The sequence below is a fragment of the Pongo pygmaeus genome, chromosome 3 (genome assembly GCF_028885625.2).
Source record: "Pongo pygmaeus isolate AG05252 chromosome 3, NHGRI_mPonPyg2-v2.0_pri, whole genome shotgun sequence".
NCBI classification, from domain to species: Eukaryota; Metazoa; Chordata; class Mammalia; order Primates; family Hominidae; genus Pongo; species Pongo pygmaeus.
Genome location: NC_072376.2, coordinates 185,915,351 through 185,938,888, shown reverse-complemented (window position 1 = coordinate 185,938,888; position 23,538 = coordinate 185,915,351). Strand labels below are relative to the sequence as shown.

Genomic DNA, 23,538 nt, shown 5'->3' with positions numbered 1-23,538 from the left:
CCTCACACTCTCTCCTTTCACACCTTAGTCCACACCCGCAAATTTTACTGACTACTTTTGTAGGGTTATGATCATGTCTTTGAGTGGGGTGAGAGTTGGGTGCTAGTGTGAGTTCACACCCTTCCCCTTCATATACCAAATGGCCTGATGGTGTATTTTCTAAGCAAAATCAGTTCTTTTCCTAAGGAACTTTAAAAAAATTCTATTCTAATTCTAATTCTAAGGAAACAAAAAAATTAGTTTTCAGACAATGCCTTATTAAGGTATGAACATTTTCACTATGCCTTTCAAAAGAAAAAAACAAATAAACTCACAAAGATTGATTGGTAAAAAATAGCTAGCAGCTAAGGGCTTATTTTACTTCATGCTTCAACTCTTCGCTGACCTTTAGAAGATGAATTTCTTCTGTGTTGTGTAACTGCTGTTCTGTGGAATCATCATTAATTATCGCGAGCCACAAACAAAACCCACCATGATGGATTATCTCACAGCATAATTACTGACTCTAATCATAGACAGCTCAGGCTCAGAGGTGCTAGGTATCCGGACAGTAAGTTTTGTGTGCATATTTCAAGAAAGTATCATGAAGCTTGAAGAAGAGAAAAGAGAAAGACTATTATTAGTACTAGCAGAGCTCAGTGGCCTGTCAGCATGTATTTTTGACTAATGGTTAACAAGTCCACAGTGAAATCAACAATGGTTACAATCTTGCCTCCTCTTTCTCCTCCTCCTTTTCCTTTTTCTCTTGCTAATGAAAGGAGGTTATTGCAATTTTGCCAAATAATGAGACTTTAAACCAAATTCTGTACCCTGTGCTCATAACAGAGCAGAAAGAAAAAAAATAATGTCCTTCTCATTTAACCCAATAATATTGCATTATAGATATATCTGCTCCTACAAGCAATTCATGTTAAGCAAGCACATTTTTCTTTCCCCAGTAGACTGTGCAAAGCCCATCTGCTCTAGTTTTCAAAAGACGAAATATCTGTGTGCCTTACAGACAAGTTATTTGTTAGAATTAAAGGGAAACTTTAAGGAGTGCTTAGGCCCCCAGGATTGACCTTCAGCCATCTCTTATATAAGAAAATTAATAGTTAATTGGTCACTTTAGTGGCCCATCTGAACTAAGCAGCTTAATAAAGTAGTAAAATATGTGTGTTCCTTTGAGAAACAGAACACCCTGTCATTGCATACATGGGTAAAGAATGATGCTTAGGAGATTGGAAGGCTGTATCTAGAAAAGTGGTGTTCATGAATCTTGTCTGTTTTCTAAAGAGCTCATTTGTCTCACCAGCACCATTATGTTCATATCGTTTACTCAGTTTCCATGTAGTAGCCACATCAGACCAATCTGGTTCAACTTTTATATAACAAAACTGTGAGTTGTTTATCAGTTGACATGGATTCCAAGGTTGAAGGTCACATAATCTGAGCATGCCCAGATGAACCTAAGTGTGCTACCACAAGGGGAACCTGAGTGCCCAGACTTAGGAGCAGGAGCTGAATTAAGAAGCAGACACTGCATGGCAGTGTCCAGGATCCAATCAGATTGAGCTTCGGCATCATCCAGACCCAACCCTGGCTCAGGGAGACAGATTTGAGCATTTGCTCCTGTCTCCTTGCCACGTGACTTTCAATAATGCTTTTCTTTTCTTGAAAGCTGGTGCCATGGTATTGGCCTCTGTGTACCTTGGGCAGTGAGCCAGTTGATGCTAGGTAACAAAATGACAATGCAATAGCATTAATTATATGGTGCATTTTTAATAATATGTGGCTTATCACATGTGTTTTTGACTAATGTTTATCAAATCCACAGTAAAATCAGCAATGGTTACACTCATTCTTTCGTTTTCTGCTTCATCCTTCTTTTTCTCTTCTTTAACGGAAGGAGGTACTTGTGATTATTTCACTAATAAAATTTGAAACCAAATTCTCTACACTATGCTAGAAAAATGTGGATTATGATACATTTCACTTATTTTTTGTAAAATAAAATATTTTCAAGAACAGAATTGCCAAAATATGTTATGGGAATCAAATTTCTTTCCAAGGAAATATAACTCTAAAATTATAATGTAGAAAATTTGACATATATATTTGGGATACTACTCTTGAGGTCATGTCTTTTTATAGGGAGGAAATAAGACGTGCTTTCAGGGCAGAGGACACCTAGGTTTTGTAGTGTCAACTCTGCCCTTTATGAGCTGCGTATATTTGGACAAGTTACTTACCGATTCTAAGCCTCATCTATAAAATGAAGATAATAAAAATGCTTAATTAAACGATGGACGTGGGGCTTAAGGATCAGGTACAGGGCTTATAACAGTGTCTGGTAAATAGTAGGACCTAAATAAGTGCTCACTCTTATATTCTAATGAGACTAGCTTTAAGGAGGAAAAGCCTTTAGATTTGATGGCTGTGAGTGCAAATGATAAAAATTAGTAAGTATAAGTTGGACATATAGCATTAAAAATGATTGTCTTAAAGGCACACACGCAACAACAACAACCATCACAAACCTGAAACCTATCAGGATGGTTAAAATGAGCAAAGGATTTTGAAGCTAATGGGAAATAATTTATTTCTGGTAGTATTAAAAGAAATAAAGACATTTTCTTCAAATTTCTAATTTTAAATGGAATTAAATATTATAAAAATCTATGACCTAAAATACACCCATTATAGAATTGTATTGATCCTCATAGCATTATGAACCTGTGCTCTGAAATTTAGACTGCTTGAATTCAAGCTCTGCCCCTTACTAGCTGTTTTACTTGGGCCAGTTGTGTAACCTCTCAATGTCCCATTTTCTCCATCTGTAAAATAGGTAAAGTTATGATATCTACTAGAACGTCATGAGGATTAAATGGTTTGCAACAGTAAAATAGCAAACGTTGTTATTATTACTATAATTCTAAGCTAATTTTGCTTCACCATCCTAGGCCAAAGAAGGAAAAAGAAAATGTTGTGGTTTTTATTTTCTACTTTCCTTCAGAAACAACATGATTGAAGGGTTTGCTTGTTTCTCTTAAGCAAATGACAGCACTGCTTGACATGGTTGGCTGATCAGCAGAGTGAGACAGCAGTGACAGCTTGCATTTATGGGAAGTTCAGCCTGCAGACCAGAATATTTTATTTCCAGATTGCCCGAGGAATTTCTGACGTTCAAAATGGATGACACTAGAGATTCACCAAGGGAAATTTATCATGTAATTCAATATTCGTAGAACATTTTTTATTACAATGATTTTTGACCTAAGTATGAAAAAAATACTCTAGTAAGATAGCATTTAAAAGAAAAATTAAATAGATCAGCTGGGGCCCTTGGAAAGGATTAGTGAACTAAAGTTAAGGTTGATTTTGACACAAGAAATAGAACTCCAGGAAGTTTTTCTTTGTTTTCTGCAAGAAAATAATGGTTCGGTTGAGAACAAGTGCTTATGCTTGGAAATTAATCATAATTGTACCTACAGTGTACAGCCACGGAGCTACTATGTAAACCAGAATAAAGGAGACATTAAGCAATCTGAGCTTCCGCTTTTAAAAATTTGAATCATATTTTCACTTTTACTATTTGAATGGAGTGAAGTCCACTAATCTGAAGGTTAATTTTCCTTGGTTAATTCTGAAAATATTTCCAAAGAAAATGGCTTAATGATGATGAGAACCATTCTTTCTCTCTCTCCCTCTCTCATTATGTTTGAGAAAGAGAGAGAGAGAGAGAAAAGAGTATGTGTGTGTTTTGTTAACACATAAACAAATTTATGCTATCACAAAACACACGTCCAACAGATTTAAGATAATACCAGGACAGTTATGCACATTAAAATATATGCTGTCTACTCTGTAGTGGAAAACAAGGTGCCAAGTTTTGTAGATACAATTATGAATAATGCACAGTGTTGATCCTCAAAAAGCACATGGTCTAGTGAGAAAACAAGGAGTCAGAAATTATAATTTTTACAACCTCTCTTGTCAGTCACAAATGCAGATTCTATTCCAGATCATGAAATTGTCTATATGTTTTATTCAGGATCTCTGAAATGAAGTCCTAAATGATGAAAGAGAATAAGAGAAGAGCACAACATCTTTTAGTAAAGTATGTCTGTGGGGGGAAGATAGCAAGGTATTTTTTTTTTCCTCTTTCTTAGGATATAGAGAAGCAGAATGTTGAACTAAGACCAGGAAAAGAGAGGAAAAAGAAGTAAGTTCATGTAAAAAGAATAAGGCCGGACACAGTGGCTCATGCCTGTAATCCCAGCACTTTGGGAGGCTGAGGCGGGCAGATCACCTGAGGTCAGGAGTTTGAGACCAGCCTGGCTAACATGGTGAAACCCCATTTCTACTAAAAATACAAAAAATTAGCCAGGTATGGTGGCATGCGCCTATAATCCCAGCTACTGGGGAGGCTGAGGCAGGAGAATCACTTGAATCCGGGAGGTGGAGGTTGCAGTCAGCTGACATCGTGCCATTGCACCCCAGCTTGGGCAAAAAGAGCGAAATTCTGTCTTTAAAAAAAAAAAAAAGGAAGAAGAGAAATAGAAAGATAACAAAGTGCAATAGTTTAGCCAACGAAGGACAAAATTAGTTGAAGAAAGTTGCAGGAGATGGTCAACAACATACAAGGTTAAAGCAAGTAGGAGATGAGAGATGAGAGAAAGCCACTGGATTTGGTGGAAAACACATTTTGATCTTTGATGAGCAGGTAGTTTCAGAAGAGTTTTAAAGTCAGATGAAAGCTGGCAGAAACTGAGATGATATTGAATCAGGATACAACTTGGAAGTAAAAGTACACACCAAATATTTGAAAATCGTAGCAACTAAAACGGAAAGAATTTATGGGTGTTAAAAGAAATGGAAGCTGAATCAAGGAAAAAACTTAAAATTAGGAAACAGAAAACCTTCTAATATTGGAAAAAGGAAGGAATCCTATCTATTGAAACAAATTGAGAAGTATTGGCTAATTGTGGAGTGAAATTCTGGGGTTAAAGGAAAAAAAGGTGAGTTAAAATGTAGTTCAATACCCATTTCAGAAAGTAGGAGACAATATTTACCTAGATTATAAGGAAAGATGAGAGGACATGTTGAAAATAATGGAAATCCTCTTTTTTCGTTCCTCTCATTAAAATTCATGCCCTGGGGATACAGTCTGTTCTTAAACAAATGTAAAGAATTCTTGCCTCATCTAGGGCATGCCTGTGTCCACAAACTCTTCTGCAGTGCTATTTCAGTTGCCTTTTATTCTAAAGGCACAATGTCTCTCTTTCAACAACTCAGTCTGGCCATGCTTTTCCCACCTCAGGACACTGACACATGATCTTACCCTCCTTGGAAACAGTTCTGTTCTTTTGGCTTTGACTAATGCAACATATACTCCAAATCTCAGTAAAATATCCCATCCTAAGAGATTTCTTCTTTAAGCTGGAAATTCAGCTTAGGTTTCTCTATTTTACTTTTAAATCACCCTGTTTTTTTTGAAAAAAAAATTGGAACTATGAATAACCTTGACACTCCTGAATTTGGAGATTGCAACTGACTGTTGTAAAATGCATGTCAGTGGCTACAGATGGACTTTGCTGACAAAGAGAAAACTAATCCCCATTCTTAGCTCCTTAAACACAATCTAGATGACTTTTCCAGTTGTCCAGTGAAATATGGGAGTGTTCTAAACACTGCATTTTATGGATTCTAAGACTCATATTAGCAGCTCTGTATTACAGTTTCTCTGAATCTCGACTGAAGCTGAGTTCTTCCAGATAGGATTTGCCATTTATTTCTTCCATTAGCCAACCTGGGACCCCTTTATGTCTCTGGTCTTTGGGAACATAATGGTGGTATGAATTCGGAGTTGCAGATCTATGTGAGCACTCCTTATGGTTCAAATTCTCAGAAATTCAAAGGCCATTTGTTTTCCCTGCCTCTATTCAGTGACAAGATTGAGACATGCAAATTTAATTTTACTTTCTGTGTTGTAGCTTTAATTATCGTTCATTTTACACTACAATTTTCAGCCTTGTCTGGGGAGGAGGGTATGTCCTATCAGATTCTCCAAAGTTGATTTATCTTTTGTATATAAAATAGTAATGTGTCATAATCAATGACAACTTACAACGTATGGTTTGTTATATATAATGAAATAAGGTAGTATTTTTCTCCTTGTTCACAGAGGCTACTTGTAGGAGTTTAGCTAACCAATTAGTCAGTGAGAAGAATTCCTTTTATGCATTTACTAGTTGAGGAACAATTATTTTTTGAGTGCCTACTATATGCCAGGAAATGTTGTCTGCACTGGGGACTGAAAGTGAAAAAATCAGACAAAAATCCCTGCCTTCAGGGAGTTTAATTCTAGTTCCTATGTAATATTGTGAAACTTGAAGTTGTTTGACTGCAATAAAATTGCATTCACAGCACTAATCACCAGTGTGACCTGAGTAATTCCTGTTGCAATATCATTTACCTTTTATAGAACTCATTACAAGTATAATTAAGTCAAAGTGCAACAGTTGGCTTGTTGTCTTTCCTCACTGTAAACTCCATGGCTTCAGGTCCTGCTGTTTTTGTTTGGGCCAGAAGTCCCTACACCTAAAGCATGCCTGGAATCCAGTGGATGGACAATAAACATGGACTAATAAGAGAGTGTGGTATACAACATTTGCCTAAAAATTGACTAAGTTCTAATCAAGTAAAAGTCTTTCATCAATTTTTATATTAAATGTGAATACAGTAAATTTGACTATAGCAAATATGATACAGTAATTTGAAACCCTCTCTTTCCCACTTCTTGAAAAAATACTGAATTACTCATATTACAGTTCACACTAAGAATTATGGTATCATGCTTTCTTACATGCTGTAGTCTTTAGGAAAACTTTTCAGCCTCATATATGCAATTGTTTAGACATTATCAAAACTTATTTGCTTAGGCCCTTTTATTTTATTTTACATTTTGATTATCAGTTCTCATTATTTCGTGTTATTTCTTTTTTGGAAATACTGTTATTCAAAGTCAATTCTTTACATTCTGTTCCCAAAGTCCATTGTCATCTGTGACATTAACCGACATCTCTTTCCATTTCTTCCACATTACAGATATGTATTCATATTTATTTTCTGTAGCACTCTGGCAGTATTGGGACAGGTTTTTAAGGCTTATCATTATTTGTTATTGATTCGATTAACTTTTGGTTCTTTGAATTCTCTGTTTATTCTGACCTATTACTGTTAATAGATGTAATGGCCTTTGATCTCATTAATGCTAAGTAGCAATTCTCTATTTTTTTCCTGACTCATTAAGAAAATATTTTCTGAAGAAGATTATATTTCCTAGGCCCTTAGATATCTCTTCTCTTCTGTTATGCTTTTTTATTTTAAATAGTGACATTGTGACTTTTATCTATTTATTTATATATGAATTTACTTTGGTTGCTATTTCTTCTTATACAAAACTCAAGATACTGCTGAATAATATGGTCCTGATGTTCTTTTTAAAAACACAGCACCTTCCTGGACTCTGGCTTGCGGTGCAAGGGCAGGTTAGAGGGGTACCCACTCCTGACACTGCGATCCTCAATCTCATCACCAGCTGGACATCCCCAGAGGATCCCGGGATGAAGACCAAGAGGATTGGGCCTCTTTTTATACCATGAAAATTGTTTGTTTGCAGGCAACTTTGAGATATAATCATGGGAATTTTGGGGATATTTCTACCATAAGCTTTCTTCTGCTGAATCCCTCTGTACCTAGGACACTTAATAAAGCACAAATTTTCTAGAAATGCTGTGACCTCCTTGGCTACATCTGAAGTCAAATAAACACAAAACACGTTTGAGTGCTTTGTACTAAATGAGAGTTGTGCCTGGTAAAGCAATTTAACAAAACTTCCTCAATTTATAAGAAAAATAACGTACATAATATGTACAAGGTCACCTTGATAATAAGACAGTCTTCTGTTTTGTAAAATAAATGTTTCATTTTATTAACTTGAAAGTAAATATTTTTAGCAATAAATGTGAAATAATCACACATCTACACTTAGTACTTAATTAACTTATTATACATACATGTACAAACCATTTATCATATGAAATAATACTTTAGAATAATTGCTGTGCTTCTGAGATATTCAGGAGATAATTTTATAAAAATTCTTTACACACACATTTAATTCAGTTATTTGTTATCACTAAAAAAAGCCACTTTGTGATTATTCTAACACAGAAGAAGGCACATCATCATGGGATAATTAAGCCATTAATAGAAATACAGGCAGTTTCTTTTAAAAATTCATTTTGCGTCTATTTGTTATTTCCTCACCATAATCGGTTACTGTAACACTTGGAAAGTTGTCCTTAAAGACTTTATTTACAGTAATGTTCAATACTTGGAGCTGAGAAGCTGCACACTCAGCAATAATGACTACAATCTATGCAAAGTTTGTCTGCCCCCTCCCTGTTTTTTAAACAAATTTCTTTGGGTGACATCTGAGCATCCTAAACTACCAGTGGCTGAGGTTGCTTCAGGCTAATGTATTTTTCTTGTTTGCTCAAAATAAACTGAGAATGTGACTCATAATATATAAAAAAAAGTTGTATGGATTTGAATATAAGGCAACCACTTCTGCTTTGTTTTTTGAGAAAAATTTCACCTTACGTTGAAGTATGGGGTAAAAATAAACTTAGTTTGGATGCCTCAAAAATGGGCACTAAATTACTCTAATAAAATTGTTAACTATTAAATTAGAACTTGAAGGTATGATTTTAATCTCCTTCAGCCATCTGAACTAAGTGTAGTTGTCAAATGCAAATCTGATTTTTCAGAGGTAAGGTAAAGAGTAAGGGACAGCCCCATTCATAGGAAAAAAGTTAAGATTTTGGTGAAGTATTGGGCAAAGGACTTATACAAAAATGATCGAATCCGGGGAGAATTATTTTCCAGGTGACATCTTGAAGCTGGCAGGAGAAAAGGCCTAGAATGCAAATATCAGCAAAAGATAGCAAAGGTGTTAGTTGGAGGAAGACAGATTTTGTGTGTTTTGTGTAAGTTAGTATTCTCAATGCTTCCAGCTACACCTGTCCTCATGATGACTCAGCATGTATTATACTGTTCATTGAATGAATGTAGACTCAGTCTTTGGGTATGTCCTGATTTTTTTGGAGTTAAAATTGTTTTGAATCGTGTTTCTTCCATTTATGAGTCATGTGACTTTGGGCAAGATAAGCCTTAGTTTTCTTATGAATAAAATGGAAATTCTAATAATTCATATTCATAAAGGATTTTCTGAAAAGTAAATTGTGTAACATGTATAAACTGACTACTAACTAATATTAACATTGAGTATCATCAGAGTAAAAGATTCTTGTGTCCCCAGAAAAAGACTGTGTTTTGGACATCCTAACAAGCAATCACCAGAAACAGCTTTAAACCCTTCTCAATGACGAATGACAACTTACTTTAGAAGGTTTAGGAGCCGTATTTCTGAAGCCTGGCCAATGAGTTAAGTCTTTGGCTTCCAAACGTCAGTCAATGAGCACCAATCTCACTTCAGTAGCCCAGCTCATGGAAGCCAACAGATAGCCAATCTGGCTCCAGTAATCCAGTAAGCCAATCTGACACAGCTAAAGGTCAACCAATCCCTAGTCCCACCCAATTCTAAAAATCTACCCATGCTGGAGCCCACACCTCCATAAACCCAGTAAAATGAGTTCTCTGCTACTCTCAGAGAGATTGTTTTACAAGCACATGTCTCCCTCGCATAGCTAGCAACAAACTCAGCCTTGTTAGTTTGTTTCAGTTACTGAATAGTGGGTGGCTTCCTTGACAAGTGTCTGACATACAAGAAACAGTTAACAAATTTAATGATAGTATTGTGGCTGTTTCCACTGTTACCCTTAATCACTGCATTACCATTGTAGGGTGCACTGGGAGATTGACCTGCCTCCTTTGGCAATCAGGAAAAAAATTAATTATAAAAATAAGAATTAGGGAGAAATGATTGAGGATTTTTCCTCAGTCAATTTGGGATAACTTTTTTATGTAATGCAGAGCTGTGGTGGGAGGAGAGGTGTTCAGCATTATTACTTCTCAGGAAATCCATGCAAAGTTAAATAGCAGAACTATGAAACTATGGGCAGATCAGACAGCGGTTCTTGAAAAATTAATCTGTAAAATATGAGGAATGCTAAATTTTTAACATAGTATTAGAAGAGCGTGCCTCAGCCTGGGTCCTGGAATAGAAGAAACCACCACTTTTACTCTGGGGTAGAGAAAGGTTTATGTACCTTCACTCTTACCCTGCTCTTACCTACCCCAACCTTTCAGCAATACATTGAAGAAGAGTATTAGAAATTCTAGTGATCTTTGCTTTGTACTTTTATTCTGGGTGATATAATACATGAAGACTGATGAGTCGAGGCCTGAGCTGTGTCCTCCATATTACCTTTTGGGGAACATATTGAAAAGCCAGATATAATTTCTAAAGTTTGCTTTACTGTGTGAAGCTCCTCACCAAACCTATTCTCCTAAAGTCTACCTGGCATTTTCTATCTGGGTGAAAGGGAATGAGGATGGGCTTAACTGACAATAATTAACTGACCTTGAAGGCCTAGAGTTTTCCCTAAGGACATCTTATGTTGTGAATAACAAAAGTCAGGACCTAATTTTTCCCTACCTAGGAAACCTCTACAGGGTGGGTTTATAGCTCTTATTTCATCTTTATATATAATTATGTTATTAAGAAATCACTCCAAGTCTTGATTTTCATTGTCATCGTTACTTCCAAAGGGACAAATTAACTTGAATTAATTTGAGTAAATGCTGATGAAGAATAATTCTTCCTTGTAATTTTCTAATGTCAAGATTTGTACTGACTAGAAAAAATTCTTTTTCAGGAGTCTAAAAACGGTAATTTGAGCTCCTAAATATTAACATCATGTTGTTAAACAATATGATTGATTGAAGCTATCAGCATAGTATTTCACAGCTTTCCTTGAAGAATGATTTTAAGAATTTCTTTCTATTCTAAAAGAATAGTTGTTCTGATATTTGAAAGTCTTTATAAAGAAAATTTGTAAAACAAAAATGGCGTTATTACAAGGGATTAGTGTAAATGTAGTAAAATCAACTATAGTATCAAATACTGTATTATATAAAAGTAAATATACAGACTATGTAGTACTAACCATTGTAAAAAACAAGGGCTGGATATAAGGGTTATGTATAAAAATTAATTGTAATTCCATATATTAGCAATGAACAAATAGAAAATAAAAACAACATTCACAATATTTTTAGAATATTAATGCCTAGAAATAAATCTACAATAGTTGTGAAGTTGTCTACATTCATAACTATAAAACTTTGCTAAGAAAAAGTAAAGAAGGCATAAATAGAGAAATATACCCTGTTCATAGACTGGAAAACTTGATATTGTTAAAATGCTGATTAATCCCCAAAGCTATCTATAGATTTAATACAATGACAGTCAAAACCCCAATCTTTTCTGGGAGGGAGGAATTCAAGAGCTGATTCTAAAACTTATATGGTAATACAAAATGCCTAGAATGGACCTGACAATCTTTTAGAAGAAGAACAAAGTTGGATAGCATATAGTGCAAAATATAAATACTTTCTATACAGCTATGGTAATTAAGACAGCATGGTATTGGAGTGATGGACATGCCACTCCCAAATATGATACCTTGGCATGTAAGCAAACAGCAGAAGTAGAAAAGCCATCTCATTTTCCTGTTGATTTTTCCCTTGAAACGGGTCATAAGACCCTCATGGAAGAGGTGTTCTCCCTATATCCTGAGAAAGGAATATCCTTATCTCTGAAGACTCAGAGACTTAGGGAATAATCTAAACAAACAGGCCTTGATAAGTCCTGTTTATTAACTCTCTCTGCCCCCACCCTGGTGAGATTATTAGCATTAGATCACACCCTTAGTTTAATCATACATCTTCATGACTAGCCATCTCTTCATCAAACCTAAGCATAAAAAATATACATTTACCTATTCTGGAGGGGGCTTCATTTTCTTATTAAGAATTCCATGTCATGTAAAACACATATTAAATTTGTATGCTTTTTTCTATTAATCTGAATTTTGTTATAGAGGGCTTAATCACAAACCTAGTGATGAGATAGAAAAATGTTTCTTTGCTCCCATAGGGAACAAAGAAAAATCTTTCCAATGGATACCACTGGAATTGATTGGGGTCCAAAAGTATTCCCACACATACATACTCATTTTCTAAAACAAGTGCCACTGCAACTTGGTGGGGCATGGATAATCTTCTCAATACATGTTCCTGGATCAATTAGATAAATTTATGGAAAGGAATGAAACTTGATTTCTACTTTAAACCATATACAAAAATTATTTATGGGTCATAGACCTAAGTGTCAAAGGCAGAAAAAATAAAACTTCTTGATGAAATTATAAGACAATATCTTCATGATCTTTTGGTGATTTTTTTTCTTAAAAACAGAAATTCAAGAGAATTAATAAAGAAATAAAAGATGAATGAATTCACCTTTATTAAATTTAATATCTTCTATTTATCAAAAGACACTATTATAATAATGAAAAGTCAAAGACTGGGAGAAAATATTTGTAATAGACAAATCCAACAAAGGACTGGACTTCTGTCTAGAACTTATAGAGTACTCTACAAATCAATGAGATAAAAACAGAAAATCCAATTAAAAATGGTCAAAAGGGTTGAACAGACACATTACACCAGAGTACTTAAACATTTAGTATGCATACGAAAAGTTGTTCAATATCGTTAGTCATTATGAAATGCAAATAAGAATGTGATGCTACCATCCACCCACCACAATGGCAGTTGTGATGCTGATGACCTTGTAGAGACTAGAACTCTCATACATTGCTGCTGGTAGTATAAATTGACAAAGACCTTTGGAAACTAACATTATCTTGTAAGCCTAAACAAATGCCTACCATAGGACCTAGCAATATCACCCACCCCCTTTTTGTTTATTTCTCTCCATATACAGACACGTATATCTGGAAGAAATAGTTACAACAAATATCAAGTACAAAATATTCATTACAGCTTTACTTAACCCAAACATTTATCAATGGAATGGACAAGTACATTGTGGTATATTTATATATTTAATATTACAAAGCAATAAAACTGACTGCTACATGCAATACATGGATGACTCTCCATGTATTGGAGAGTCTGTGTGTCTGTGCATACTCAAAGACACAAGAGAGTATGATTCTATTTATTTGAAAGTCAAGAATAAAGAAAATTAATTTACAACGGGAAAAGTCAAAATAGTAACCTCTTAGAGGATGTTGAAAGTGGAAGGGAGATCTTTCTGGGGTGCTGAGTATGTTCTATATCTTGTTCTAGATGGTGGTTACCATAGGTTCGTGTGTGTGTGTATGTGTGTGTGTGTATGTGTGTATATGTATATGTATATGTATATGTATATGTATATGTATATGTATATGTGTGCACTCATACATTCATACACACACATATACATATATACACATACACACATATGCTGTATATGTGCGTATGTACATACACATATACATATAAATTTATCAAGCTCAATAAAGATGTGTGCATTTTATTGTACATGTGAAATTTCAAAACCACACAAACGCATAGAAATCAAACCAATATGATACCATTACACATACACCAAAATAACTAAAATAAGGAAGATAGAAAATACTAAATTTTGAAGAAGGCAAGAAACAACTGAAACTGTCACATATTGAAGGTAGGAGTATAATTGGAAAAACCAGTTTGGGAAACCATTTGGTAATATTTACTAAGATTGAACATAAGCATACCTCATGACCAGTAGTGATACTTGAAAATATATACTCAAGAGAAATGTTCACCAAATAACATATACAAAAAGCAGCACTACTATTGTAGTTATAAACTAGAAACAACCCAAAATATCCATCAGCAGTATAAAAAATCAACTGTGGTATATCAATACACTGGAGGATTATAGATTAAGAAGAATGAATGAATTACAACTGTGCATAATGATGTAAATAAATATTACAAAAAATGGTTAACAAAAATTGCCAGACACTAGGATTACTCAGTGTGCGATTATATTTATAGAACATTGAAACCCAGACAAAACTAATCTATGAAGTTAGATATCAGGATAGTGGGAATTGTTGGAAGTTGGGGAGTCAGTGGCTAGTTGGGGACTTTAGGGAGACATCTGGTGTGCTGGTAATATTCTAGCAGTATTCTGATTCTTGATATGAATAATAGTTACATGAATACATTCACTTTGTAATAATTCACCAAACAAGGAATGCATGATTTGTACACTTTTATGTCTGTATTTATTCCTTAATAAAAAGTTTACTTTTAAAACAATAAGGTCTCCTGAGGTACCACATTCAATTTAAATTCTGTTACTGATTTTAGCTTGATTAACGCAACAGATGTGGCCTTATAATTAATTAAATCATAGTTGTAATCAAAGTCATTTGCTTATTGATTTATGTGATCATTTTGAAGGTATTTTATCTTCATTTGCCTTTGACATATAATTGTCAGAGACCTCATCTACTTCAGCTGAGATGACTATTCTTCCCCATTTCTGTGTCAAAGACTCCCAATGAATGTATAATGCATTAGCAGTAATTTTGTTTTTTACAAAAGAATCTTTAAAAAACATTTAAAATAACCAAATTTATTTGTTGGGTAAAGGTGAGTTTCTATATATCTATTTTTTTTTTAAGTAAGATCTACAGTATCATAAAATCAAATGCTGGTGGTTAGAATAGACAACAGAAATTATATAATTTAACCTTTGTAATTATGAAAATAAGGGGTCTGAGGCTCAATAAGTGACATGCATGAGGCTTGTCATTCATCCATTCACTCATACATTCAAATTTTTTAAAATTTAATTCACAAATAAAAATGGAATATATTTATGGTGTATATAATGATGTTTTGAAATGTTTATACATAGTGAAATGGGTAAATCTAGCTAATTAACCTATGCATTACCTCACATGTAGGTCATTTTTTTGTGGTGAGAACACTTAAAAGCTACTCTCGGCCATTTTCAAATATATAAAACATTGTTATTAACTTTAGTGACTATGTTTTAAAGTAAATTTCTTGAACTTATTCCTCCTAACTGAAATTTTGTATTCAATGATCACATCTCTCCCTGCCTCCCACCACCCCTGGTAAGTACCATTCTATTTTTTACTTCTATAAATTTGACTTTTTAAGATTCCACATATAAGTGAGATCATGTAGTATTTGTCTCTCTGCACCTGGCTTATTTCACATAACGTAATGTCCTCCAGGCTTATCTATGTTGTTGCAAATGACAGGATTTCTTTCTTTTTTAAGGCTGAATCATACTCAATTGTGTATATATATAATCACCATTTTATTTATCCATTTATTTTTTGAAAGACACTTAGGTTGATTCCATACCTTGGTTATTGTGAATAATGCTGCAATGAATGCTGCAGATATCTCTTTGACACATGAATTTCATTTCCTTCGAATATATACCCAGTGTTGCAACTGCTGGATCACATGATAGTTCTTTTTTTTTAATTTTTTGGGGAAACTTCGTACTGTTTTCCATAATGTTTGTACTAATTTACATTCCCACAAACAGTATTCAAGGTCCCCTGTTCTTCACATACTTGCCAACACTTATTTTTTGTCTTTTTGGTAATAACCATTCTAATAGATGTAGGATGATATTTCATTGTAGTTTTAATTTTCATTTCCCTGATGATTAGTGATGTTGAGCACTCTTTCATATACCTGTTGGCCCTTTGTATATCTTCTTTTGCAAAATGTTTATTCAGGTCCTCCGCCCATTTTTTCAATCAGGTTATTTGTTTTCTTGCTCTTTACAGAGCACCTATAAAGTCCTGGACACTTCCTTAGGAATTTGGATATATCAGGGAAGAAAATGAATAAAGATTCCTGCACTAGAGCACTTAAATTCCTATTTTGGAAGACAGATAATAAAACAATATAAATATAATGAATAAGTAAATTTGATAATATGCTATGTAAATGATAAGTAATATCATGAATAAAGAAAACGTCCAGGTTGAGGGTGGTGGGATAGGGTGGGCAGGGTTTAGGAGCAGTAGCCAATTGTCCGTGAAGGTGTATTGGTAAGATTCAGATTTAAACCAAGTCTTGAAGAAGGTGAAGGAGCGAGCCATGCAGTTAGCAGTTTGTCTGGAAGAATGACGGAGTGTCTGGAAGAACCACGGAGTAGTAGCCAGAACAAAGGCTCTAAAGCAGGAGCATGACTGGTGGGTTTCAGGATAGGAGGAGGTCAGTTTGGCTGAAGCGTAGTAAGCTAATATGAGAAGCATAGGAGTAGGTCAAAGCGTTATGGGGATATGGAGTTGGGCCCAGAACTGGCAGGGCCTTGTAATTCCTTGTAAGGACTTTTCATTTTACTCCAAGTGAAACATCAAGCCATTGAAGGGTTTTGAACAGAAGAGTAATATAGTCTGACTTATGTTTTAAAAGGATCACTTATGACTTCTGTTTTGAGAATGGACTACAAAGAAGCAAGAGGAAGACCTAAGAAACTATTGCAGAAATCCAGGTAAAAGATGATGTTGACTTAGTTTATTGTGATTGCAGTGAAGAGAATGATAAAGGATTAGATTTTAAATATATTTTGCAGGTAGGGTGACATGACTTTCTAGTGGATTGTATGTGACCAGTTAGAGAAGAGAGGGTCAAGGAGGATTCTAAGGTTTTTTGACCAGGATCATGAAAGGATGGTAAAATGCAGTTACTGAGACCCAAGACAGAGATGGCTGTGGGGAGAGTGGATTTCCAGGATAAAATTCAGGAGAGATGTTAAAACTATCATATATATGAATCTGAATTTGGGGAGGAAGGTCTGAGTTGGCAGTATAAAGTTTGGAATTGCCATATATTATTGCCTGAATTGTGTCTTCCCCAAATTCATATATTGAAGTGGAGAAACTCACAGTTCCTCAGAATATGACTACCTTTGGAGACAGGGCCTTTAAAAAGGTGTTTAGATTAAAATGAGGTCTTTAGGGTGGACCTTAAACCAATCTGATTTGTTCTTTGAAGAAGAGGAAATTTGGACACATAGAGTGACATCAAGGGTGCACACACATGGAGAAAAGACCATTTGAAGTCACAGCGAGAAGCTGACCTCTGCAAGCCATGGAGAGTGACTTCAGGAGAAACCAGCTGTGGTGACCCCTTGATCTGGGACTTCCAGCCTTAAGAACTTTGAGAAATAAATTTCTCTTTTTAAAGACATCTAGTCTATGGTATTTTGTTATGGCAGCCCAAGCAGACTAATATACCATATAAATGGCATTTAAAGACATGAGATTAAATGAGATCATCAAAACGAGTAAAACCTGGGACACTTCAACATACAAAGGCTTGAATGAGTAAAAGGTATGGAGGCAGAACATCCGGTCAAACAGAAGAAACATACAGAATATTTCCTTTGGTAGTAAGTGAACACACTGTGACACATGGGAGGGAATGTTCAGCTGTGATGAGTGCCACTACTAGGTGAAGCACAGTACTCAGAATTAACTGTGCGTTTGTAATGTAATGGTTTTTGATGACTTTTATAAGATCAGTTTCAGTGAACAATAGAGGCAAATATCTGAACGAAGTAGATTTGAGTGAATAGAAGGAGAAGAATTGGGGACAGTAACCATTGAAAACAATTTTTGAAGAGTTTTGCTGTAAAGAGGAGCAAAGTAATGGGGTGGTAACGTGGAAAAAGTGGAATGAAAGATTTTTTTAAAAAAAGACAGGAATAATAAAATGTAAGCTGTTGGCATGATCTAATATAGAGAAAACTTTGATGATGCAAAAGTGAGAGAAACTGCTGGAGCAATGTGCTTGAGTAGATGAGAAAGGATAAGCTTTTATACGTGGTATTAAAACATAGAAATTTCACCTATGGTAACAGTGGGAGCCAGTGTGAGTGCAGATGCCAGCAAGTAGATATTACGGTGGGAGTTGGTTCAAAGTCTGATTAGGTTGATTCATATTTTTCTCAGAATATATGAAGCAAGATCATCAGCCGAGAGGGGAAATGGATAAGGAGGTATTGGGAGCTGGAGGAGACAGAAGAAGGTGTGAAGAGTTGTAAAGTAATAATGAACTAGAAAGACATAGTATAATTACCTGACAATATTAGGGATTTTCTAGGGGTAATGAATATTATTTTAAAAGAAACCAGTTAATTTGCTTATTTATTATGTGTAAAATTATGTGTTAAAAAACACATAATTGCTTATGTGTTTTTTAATCAAGTCCATAGTTCTAGGCAAACAGTAGGTGAAGAGCTGTGGTTTTAACAAGAAATACAGTGAAACAAGTGAAGAGAAAATGAGTTGAGGATAGAGGGTAATTATAATGATGGAGAATTGAATTTAAGCTACACATAGAGGGAAGTGAGGAAACAAAAATGCTGAGGATAGAGTAACATTGGAAAGATCAACGGAATGGAGGTCCCAGTAGGGTTGAGAGTTTTGGATCACCAGTTGGCAAACGTTACAGTAATAATTGTTACAGGCAAGAATCATTGATGAATGCTAAACTTAGTTGACAAAATATGATGAGATATGGAATATTTATAGTCTCCCTCCCTACCAGATACATATTAGTTACACAGAGAAAACTAACTTTGCAGTGGAGAAATCTGCATGTAACACCTTGACCAAATGATCAAAGTTAATACCAGCAATAATGGGACAAACCAACATCATGTAGCACCTAATACGATGCATTGAGAAGGGTGCGCCACTTCTGTGGTATTATTTTGAAAAATGCACAACTTGATTTTAATCATGACGAAATACTGACAAACCCAATTGAAGGACATTTGACAAAATAAATGGTCAGTACTCTTCAAAAGTGTTAAGTTCATAAAAGTCAAAGAAAGAATGAAGAACTGTCCCAAATTAGAGGCAAGATGACAATTAAATTAATTATGGGATCCTAGATTAAATTCCATAGTAAAAAATATTAGTGAGACAACTCATGAAATTTGAATAAGGTTTATGGTTGTCAATGGTGTTGCATCAATCTTAATTTCCTAGCTTTCATAACTATACTTCGACAATTATACAGGCTTTGTAGGATGTTAACATTTAAGGAAGCTGAGTGAAGAAGACATGGGAACTGTTTTTACTATTTCTGCAACTTTTTATGAGTCCGAAATTGTTTTAAAATGAGAGGCTAAAAACTAAAATGTGTCATTGAGGTACCAGAGAGAGGGGAGAGAAAACGCAGGAGGTGGTGGTCAGAGAGTGGGATGCGTGCAATCGTGGGGTCTTCATGGAACTAATGAGGCTTGAATTCTAGCTCCCCTGACCCACCCCACTTCCTTACAGGAGCTTATTTCCTGGGAGGGGCTTTAGCAATATGTTCACAGGGATATGTGCTTTTCCCATATTTACAGAAGTAAATTATTTTGACCACAACCAGTTAAGATCACTCTCTGCCAATCTAGCTTCTTGTCTGCAATACTTGTCCCCTTGTTGGATAGCAATGGAGAGAGGCCATAGGCATTTTTGAGATCTTACAAAGTCATGTCAAGGATACACTGAGTTTACTTTTTGTGATGTGATTTGTGTGCATGTGTGTCTGGTTTTCGGTCACTTCTGCGAATAGTGAAGTTATTGCAACAATGACTATGGGAGACATGAGCCACTGCTTGGAAAATGAAGGAAAGCCAGTTATATTAAAGAAAGAAAGTGAAGAGAATATTCATAGACTAATTTTAGGATATAAGGCATTCTTCTGATGATGGTTCCTGAAGGACACAATAGAAAAGGTTTAGGAATCAGGGATGGGTAATAAAAGAGGACAAAAATCAAGTATGCGTAGGGGTCCAATAGGAGATTAAAGCACGGGAAACTAAGGTGACTTGAGAGTCCTTGTGGTGATTAACAAAAACAGAGTCAAGATTACAAGTAGATTATTTTCAGTGGATTTAAGAAGTGTTGTTAGTGACAGAGCTAGATGTAGAACTTAAGAACTCTACCCAATAAGTTATTTACTTTTTGATTTATCATTGAGATTAATGTTTATACAATTCATGGGAATATTCAATTATGTTAAATGATTTTATTGTTTCACCACACTTTGTAGAATTTATTGTGTTGTTTGTAATTTGACAGGCAGTCTTATTGAATACTTGGGAAAATGAATACTTACGCTTTCAATAATAAACTTGAAATTGCTTAAGGATAATCAACGTGATTAATATTTTTGACTAGTGGCACAGTTACATTCATGTTAATGAAAGGTAAATACAGCAATTCTGTCTGATTTCACAAATCAATTTTATTTCATAAATCTTAAAATGTTCCATGACAGGAATGGTTGAAACCTCCTGCTTATTGATTTTCTATTCCTGTCTAAAGCATTGTACGATCATTTAGAACTGTGTTAGCTTGATAGATAATGCCTTAAATAAATTTTAGTATAAATTTTACAGTTTCTAAACATTGGAATTGTGTGATTCTGATTCTGATTTGGTATCATTTTATTATTCTAAACCAAGTTTTAATTTTTTATCCTTACCCAAATTTACCTTTAAGTCCACAAGCTATCACTTAGCAATACCTAATAATCTATGTATTTCTGAATTAGTAATTGATTAATGAGTTAGCAATTAATATACAGAATGATGAGTCTTTTTAATACCATTTTAGTTTGGCTGTTTACCCAGTTTTTGGTGTTAGAAACTAATGATTGTTTGGAAATATGTTTTACTGTTCAAATACCCTTGACAAATCTGTAGAAAATTAGACTCATTGTACCAATTTCTTCCCATATAATATATGTAAAGTGTAGCAGAGTTGAAAAAAAATCAAACTATTAAAGCCACTATTAGGAAGAAGAAAAAAGCCTTATGTTCTTTAATATCTGTCAGGATAAATAGAAGTTGTGTTTTATTCCACCCCCAGCAAAGTCTAATTAGGTAAGTGCATTTTTTACCAGGAGCCTTTGATCAAGAAGCATATTAGTTTCCTATTGCTGCTCTTACAAATTACCACACTTAGTGACTTAAAGCAACACACATTTATTCTGGAGGTCAGAAATCCAAAATGGGCAAGCAGGGCTGCACTCCTTTTGAAGGCTGTGGGTAAGAATCTATTTTCTTGCTTTTTCCAGCTCTAGAGGCTGCCTGTATTTCTTGTCTTGTGGCCCCATCTCACTCTGACCTCTGCTTCCATTGTCACATGGCCTTCTCTGCCCTGACCCTCCTTCCTGTGCTTATAAGGACTCTTGTGAGTACCCTGGGCCTGCCCAAGTAATGTAGAGGAATCCTCTCATCTGAAGATCCTTAACTAAATCACACCTGTAAAGTCCCTTTTGCCATGTAAGGAAACATTTGAAGGTCCAGGAATTAGGACATGGACATCTTTGGGACACCAGTATTCAGTCTACTACAAGCTTTAAGAAATGTTTATTTTCAGTTATTTACAGTATAAAGTGGTATGCAGTTATCAATAAGATAAACAATGACATGTCATTATTTGGATTTTCCTCTCTGGCATCAGACTAATGACCATTATCTTAGTCACTTCCAACAATAGGGTAATTTCTATAATAGTGAATCTGACTTTTGGTCAAAACAATATCATAAAGTTGTATGGTAGAGCAAATGATTGGGTGATGAGATTACATATGATTCCAGGACTCCTTGGTCCTTAGGGACTCTATACCATGAAAAGTATCCTGTACTGAGTGAGTGTTATACTCAAGGAAGACAGTGCTTGAAAGGTGGACTGAAAATTTATTTCAAGGAATCTGAAATCCATAGCTTTTATAGAAATGTTGTCATTAGAACTATAGGTTTATCATATATACCAAATAATTATCATATGGTTTAGTGGATGAAGCCAAATATGGCACTAAGAAGAAACAAATGAATACTTTAAGTTCAATGTGCATCTGAAGTATGATATGCTACCAAAAATGTTATTGGATATAAAGCTTGCTCAAAAATAATATTGTCTACATCAAGAAAAATAATTCTGCCAAACTTGGATCTGATCATCCACAATCTGGAATACTTCATTTGTTTCTAAGTGCTATGTTTTACAAGGAATGTTTAAAAATAGGGGAACATTTGAGAAGAAAGGTCACAGAAAAATAATCGAGCCATGTGAATAATCTAAATAGGAAATTATTGAATAAGTATATTTGTGAGGAAGGTATGATAGCTCTTTTCAAATATTCAAAATTTGAAAGGGTGTGGTTAAGGGGGAAAGACAGATTAATGGGTCAAATTCAGGGGGAGATTGATCTTGCCTTGATAAAAAACCCAAAACTAAAGCTCAGAATTGTCTTTAGATTGATATGAGTTTGCATTGTAATAATTCCTACCTTTAAATTCCTTCAAGTTACCTTCAAGTTCCAGAAATTTAACCTGAGACAGTTCAAAATACATCTTATTTGAATTAAATTTGAAATAAACAGTTGCACTATATTTGAAAAATATCCAAAACACTGATGCCTGTAGCAACTGATTTATATAATATTTATCAAGTAGATACTTAACTCAAACATCCAAGATATTTCTTTAAGATAGGCAGGTAAATAATAGGTTAGGAATAAAAAGTTTAGTTATATTCTAAAGTGTGATACTGATTTCTTAGTGCTTCATGATTACTGAAGCAGACATTTTACAAGTCATGCAAAATTACAATTATGACTGAGTAGTTTGCAGTCCTCAATTATGACACAGGTGTTTATATTCCTCTTGTAAAAACTAAATTGATGTAAGCGATCAAATCTGTCATCTATTCATTAATAACATCTATGGATAAGTTGGCTCCTTGAATATATACAGCTGATGCTCAGAGATTTTCTTTTAGTGCCTTTTGTATATATCTCTGTTATTGCATTGTATTAAAATACCTTTTTTAAAATGATTTCTGTTATATTGACCACATGATTAATTATGGGAAGGCAGAAATATACTTTACTCTTCTCTTTGTCCACATTTCCTCATCTAATTCTTGGTACAAAACAGGATTCAATAAATGTTGATTAAGTTGTAGTAATAAAGTTTATTAAACATAAATAAATTTGTGGTTGACTTTATTTAGATTAGGTACTGTTATAATAATGTTGAAACTTTCCCTTGTGAATAAGTGTTCAAAGATTTTCCACTCTTTGCTATATAATTTCATTCTTTCATGTCAGAGATCAAAAGTTGAAGTGCCTATAGGGACCCAGGCAAAGAAATAAGAAGAAACGAAAACTGGGCTAGACCAAGGCGTGCATACACTGCCCCACCAAGAAGGTTCCAGAGCTGCTTAGCTCCAGCCAACTATTGCCACGAGGGACAATGCAACCACATGTTCTAGGTGTTCAGGTGAAGATGAAAATCTGGATTTTTATATAAAAATTTTCAATTTTTAAGTTATTGGCTACTGTGTGGACCATAAAAAACATGTCTTTGAGCCGTGTTTCACTTGCAGG

At 34.7% G+C, this 23,538-nt stretch overlaps 1 long non-coding RNA gene across 1 annotated transcript in view; it reads left to right on the top strand.

Annotated features, from left to right (window-relative positions):
- Positions 1-23,137, top strand: part of LOC129034657 (uncharacterized) — a 100,542-nt gene extending 77,405 nt beyond the window's left edge. Inside the window, exon 3 of the long non-coding RNA XR_008501964.1 lies at positions 21,220-23,137. This is a non-coding gene — a long non-coding RNA (uncharacterized LOC129034657). The remainder of the gene's footprint in view (positions 1-21,219) is intronic.
- The last annotated feature ends 401 nt before the right edge of the window (positions 23,138-23,538 follow it).